The following is a 6,000-nucleotide window of genomic DNA, read 5'->3' as shown; positions in this document are numbered from 1 at the left end:
GTTGGTGAGGAGCAGAAAGAGGGATGAACAGTGTTATTGGTGAAGAGAACAGAGATCACGGTCAGAGCAGGATTTAATCAAGGAAAGGGAGTGAGAGCAAGTTTGTGTGTGAGAGAGAGGGAGAGTAGTGAGGTTTATCTGAGTGCTCTTCAGTGGTTGATACTGAGGAACATCACCAGCTTCAGCATGAGAAAAAAGAAATCTTAGCGAAGCTTTAAAAAAGCTTAGAGAAATCAAAACATGTGTGACGTGTAGAATAATTATCCTTCCCGCTCTTATGTCTTCAACCTCTCTTCCTCATCTTCTTCTCTCCCTCTCATCTCCCTTACTCATTGGTGTGTGAAACATGGCGCTATTGGAGTGTGTATAAATCAGAAATGGTGATGTGTTCATGTGTGTGTGTTGGACGTGTCTCAGCTTCTGCGTCAAAACCAGCTGTGGAAAATAGGCCATAATAACAGACTTTAAAGCCCACATCCGCGCTTCTTTATCTTGTTAACCATTATAGCAGTTGCCAAGTGCTACATAAAAAGCTCTCCTACATAATGGTTCCTATGTTTGTCATTGTAGTATAGAAAAACTTATTTAGATTTATAGAAGAGACCTTTTTCCCCACTTTTTTTTTCCAGGGAAAACAGAGTTGAAAAGTTTCAAAGTAAAAAGTTTCAACTTTCAAAGTAAACTGTCCATTTTGACAGAAAGTAAACATAATTCATAATTGCAAATTATAATAAACAATTCTAAATAAATGTTATTTAATTAGATATTATTTATTTACTATTATCAAGGTCAGTTAGTTGCTAATTTTAGGAATGTTCATGCCCTTGCCAGAAACTTGATGGATACCACTGTCCTATTTCTCTGTTAAATGTAAGGCTACAACCAGCAGTTAGCTTAGCTTAGCATAGAGAGGAACGAGCTACCCAGGCTTTATATATGGCTAATTTCTTTAATACGCACAGAACGTGAGGTGCAGTTTCACAGGGGGTGGTTTGTGTTGGGCTACGTCTCGCCACAGTGACTTTCTAGAGTCTTTGCTAGTTGCCCAGCAACCTGATGTCGACAAGACATATCACAGAAACCGATGTAAAGGAACATGCCAGTGTCTTTCCAATAGTTAAGCACTTTAACCACAAATCACATGTACTTTGTTTTTTGTGAGCCATTTTAAAATAGATGATGTACACTTTAGGATGAGAGTTTGGGGTGTTTTTTTTTCTTATCACTGTTTGTGTAATTAGTGGTGTCTGTCCCCTTCTGTCTCCTGTCTGTCCCCTTGCTCAAGTTGCACAACTTATCGCATTTCACATCAAGTCTGTATTCATTTTTTGCAGTGTCATTGCTTGGTGGTGCACTTAAAATGCAGACTGATTTGAAAAGTCTACACTGCATTACCTCACATACAACATTATTATTATTATAACTAACTAATAATCATGCAATTTCAACAACAGTCTGATACTTAAATAATATAAAATAATAGACACTATTCCTGTGTAGAATGGTAGGAAAAATACATTTAGATTTCTATATAACAACAACATAGTTTGCAAAACTATTTAGCTGTGATGTAACATACTGTATATGTGACCTGTAGCAAATGACCAAAAAATATTTAAAAACCCTAATATGGCCTTTAAATGTCATTTTTTGTTTTGTGGGTCAAAGCAAATAATAATGATAAATAACTGATGGTAAAACACTAAGAAAGCAAGTTGGGGAAGAAGGGGAGTGGAAGAAGGAGAAGAAAGATGAATCAGAAAAATTGTGAAACCAACCTGTCTCCAATCAACATGTGACAAATGAACTTACAGGGGTTGACAGAGTAAATGTCCCAGTGACAGGAGGTGAGGAATACAGCAGGAATGCAGCACCAAAGTGGGTGTCCCATATTTTAATGTCAGAAGATGCAATGCCACAGGCTGCTGTTAGATAAAGATTTTTACTGTTAGATGTGGTTAGGTGAGTCTATTTTTCAAATAAAAGTAGAATATTCCTCACATGAAGACCTCATGTCAGATTAAGTTTTATTAGAAGACAAGCTAACACACTGTCTAAGTGAAAAGGTTGCAGCATGTGTGGGTATAAGCGATTGATCTGCAATCAACACACACATGCTCCCTTTGAAACATCTGAGACAGAGCCACCTCGCAAACGTCAACAGCATTTGAAGAAATCAATGAAGGCTACTCCTTCAGAAGCATCTCATTAATATCTTGGCGCGCGGAACGGCCCCTTGGTGTAAATCAGCAACTTTATTGTCAGTGCTTAACAGAGACAAGACAAAAGTTGATGGAGGAGCTGAGAAACTCATAACGCAAGCAGCTTCGGTGAGGACGCTTGTTAAAAAGATACCACTTTGCAGCACAATGTGTCTGTGTGTGTGTGTGTGTGTGTGTGTGTGTGTGTGTGTGTGTGTGTGTGTGTGTGTGTTTGTGTTTGTGTGTGTGTGTGTGAGGCAGAATGAGTGCTTTTCATCCGCTCCAGTTACTAATCACAGTCTCATTCTCTCTTACCCTGCATAATTCTCCCCCTCGCCTTTATAAATCTTTCCTCTCTCCCCACCTCTTCCTCTCTTTCATGAGGGCAGAGACAGCAGATGTGTTGGCAGGTTAAATGACCTCTGTGATGTATGACTTAACAAACCCCAGGCATCCATCAACCCTAACCTAAGTGTGTGTGTGTGTGTATGTTCAGAATAGAGAAAGAAAGAGATGCTACTCATAAAGTGCAATTTCAATTCACCTTCAGCCCAAACTTGTGCCTCACAGAGGCCTCTGCTCTCCTCGCCCATGAATCAATCCTCCTCTTTTCCCCTCATTTCATGAATGAGTGTATCTACTGGCGCATGGAGATGTGCTGTATACATGAATGTGAATGAAGCACCTCTACAGTGTAATTACATTGCATTGGCCAGGATTCCCTCAGTCTGCTGCATAGATAGACTGAAGAGAGACGCTCTTTCTGACCTCTGCAAAAGTGAGTGTGAAAGATGGAGAAACACAGAAAAATGAAAAACATGTATCTGCATGCAACAATATAAGAGAAAAACCATGATGCCACTCCTTTGCTCTGCTTTGTTTTACTGCTAATCTACTGCATGTCCGTAAATGTAAACCTCTGATTCAATTTGAGAGAATAAGACAACTTGCAATACAGTGTCTTACAAAATACACAACAAAGGTGCAGATAGACAAAAAAAGTGAGTGTGCGTGTGTGTGTGTGTGTGTGTGTGTGTGTGTGTGTTTGCATGCCAAAAAGAGGTTCAGTACTTATTGATCCTTTATTGTAAGTGCAGATGAAAGGGGATCTTGTAAATCGCTTATGTGAACGTTTCCATCACAACAACCTGAACACGTTTTCCTGACTCCAGCTGCCACAGTCGTCCATCAGCCCTGTGCTGACAGACGGCGGACGTGCCCTCTTCACGCGGTAATTACAGGAAGCCGGGGAGGAGTCGCTCCAGGCACATCCTGGCACACGGCTCACCTGGATGACTTTTTCCCTCTCCTGTAAAACAAGTTCAGTTTGTTCTAACGGGGTTGAGTTTAGAGGGCATCAACAGACAAACTGAGGTCAGTCAGTCAGGGGGACTGTGATGTCGAGTGACGTAGAACTTTTTATACTCAGCAAAGATTTTAGGATTTCTAAAGTTTTGTATCAGTTTACAACGTGAAAAAAAAAAACAGCCGATAACACTGACATCAAGAGGATGATTCATGTTTGTTTCTTCCAATTTCAGTTGGCACTCTGCTGAGTGATCTATCTTAGTTATCATGTTTTTTTTTTTTCTTCAGTAAGCCTACCATGATACTCCAATCAAAATACTATCCTTTGATGGAGAACAGCAGCTGTAGTCAGCTTGAATTCAGTCTCTTACAATGGATCCACTGGTTAAAAGTTTTTGTTCTCCAGTTGTATCTCTCCACATGGACAGATGTGTGTATTTCAAACACCAAAATATGACTAAATATGGCACTGCTTTGTTGCTCTATCACACGTTGACAAGTGTGATCTCAGTGGAAGCCATAGTTTAGTTAGATATGACTGTTTGGATTATACCGAGCTGCTGGACTGCAGAGGAGATTGTTTTGGAGGAGAGGCTTGACATGCTTGCCATGAAAAAAGCGAACAAGAAGCGGTAACTTTAAGCAGCACACCAAAGGACTGCACATAATCTGGAGCCTGTTGTCTTTTTTCTTTCTTTTTCACAAATTGATTGGCTTACCCCCTGGTTGCACTGAATATTTTTTGTGTCATGTTTAGCAGCTTGTCTTTTGACTCTGTGATTCTCCCGCTAATTGTCTCAGCAGGGCAGCTGACCAAGATGGCCGCCCTGCCCCCTGGATAACTGTGACTACGCTCTACCAACAAAAGAGGAGATGGGGAAAACAGCAAGGAGAAATAAAATACTTCATCCACCCCTCTCCCAGAGAAGTGCCAGATCTTTATTTCACCCTTTTCTTTCCGCTTTTTCTGTCTCAGTGCCCACAAAGTGATTGGAAAGCACACGACAATCTTTTTTTGTTGACGTTCGATGGCGCGTAATAATGTGGTCATTATCATCGCTAAAGGAACAGGTTGAGGCTCAGACAGGGTTTCACTGGGGGGCCTTTACAGCACACACACACATACACACACTTTCAGTGTGGGAAAAGAATGCTTCTAAAAGAGGGACAGCTGTTTGGGTGGCTCGTGAGGATGGCGATCAGGTTAAAGAGATGATGGCCTACTGTAAACCCCACCTGTGCATTAGGCCACGCCTGAGGCTGTGGGTGGAAAACAGGGGCCAGCGTGGGAGCCTGTGATTTTGTCCACTGGAAAGTGTGATTTTAGCATCTTCTCATAACTGACTTTTATAAAAGTCTTTTCAAAGTTCACAAACTCAGTTTTACCACTATGGTAATAAGTGGACAGTACTTGCCTACAAAGGTGAAAGTAGTAACTAAAAAGCAGTGAAGTTGAATGGAAGGGGTTTAAAGTTTTCATTTCATAGCTTTGAACTGATATGATACCTTAGAAAATGCAGATACTTAATTCTACCTTTGGATACTGAATGTTATTTGTTTGTTTGTTTGCATATTAACAAATACAACTGTTATAAAATATACACATTAGAACACACATAACGCATAAATACAGACACACTTACATCTACATACTCACATACACGTGATTTAAAAGCAAACATGAGCCTGTGTAGGAGAGGTAGGAAGCTTAAACTGTCGTCCATTTTAACCACTTTGTTTACGAAATAAACTTTATTTTGATTATATATAGTCCATAGCTTATAGAAATTAGATATATTTATGTTTTCTCTGTGTCTGTTTGTCCATCTACCATTAATAATTGTGCTGAAATCAATCTTCATTTACAAAATGTACATTTAATTATGTGATTTGAAGGTGGATCAACAATTAATTCTAGAGTCAATTGTTGCTAAGCTAGTTAGCTTTAGCAGAGGTCTGGATGTCTTTTTCCCTCCACCATGGCTCAGTTCAGCGGCTTAGTTGTCCTGTCATTTAATTATGTGGAATAAAAAAACTAAGTCATCAAGATGATTCATTTAACTGGTTATTAGGAAACTGCTTTTTCACTTTACTTTTAGTTTAAGCAAAGGCCAACTATGGCATACAGCTTTCATTTGGCATAGCTCTTGTTTTAGCTGTATAGTTGGCTACTGTCTGTGGCACAATGTTGGGATGGTGTCTTTTAAAGCCCACAGATTAAGATCAACAAAATCATAACCTGATAAACATATTTTACCAAAATACAGAGTGCCTGGCCAGAGCACTGAGTGGGACAAATTGATCGCAGAAAGTACAATTTAATGAAACTAAATTATGTTAGATAATAATGTAAAGTAGATAATACTGTAAATTGTGATGTAAAATAATATAGAGTAATGCACATGGCTTACACATGCTTCCCTATATTTATGAATTTTTAAAAATATCTCCTAAAACATTTTTAACAATAGACTATGAAATTCACTCTCTG

General features: G+C 39.3%; 1 long non-coding RNA gene across 2 annotated transcripts in view; it reads left to right on the top strand.

Annotated features, from left to right (window-relative positions):
• Window positions 1-5,545, top strand: part of LOC108877820 (uncharacterized) — a 16,643-nt gene extending 11,098 nt beyond the window's left edge. For both annotated transcript variants that reach the window (XR_001960153.2, XR_001960152.2), the window contains one exon: window positions 4,311-5,545. This is a non-coding gene — a long non-coding RNA (uncharacterized LOC108877820). The remainder of the gene's footprint in view (window positions 1-4,310) is intronic.
• The last annotated feature ends 455 nt before the right edge of the window (window positions 5,546-6,000 follow it).

Source organism: Lates calcarifer, linkage group LG3 (genome assembly GCF_001640805.2).
Source record: "Lates calcarifer isolate ASB-BC8 linkage group LG3, TLL_Latcal_v3, whole genome shotgun sequence".
In the NCBI taxonomy this organism is placed as follows: Eukaryota; Metazoa; Chordata; class Actinopteri; family Centropomidae; genus Lates; species Lates calcarifer.
Note: the sequence above shows the minus strand (reverse complement) of the source record. Positions and strands in the feature narration are given on the sequence as shown.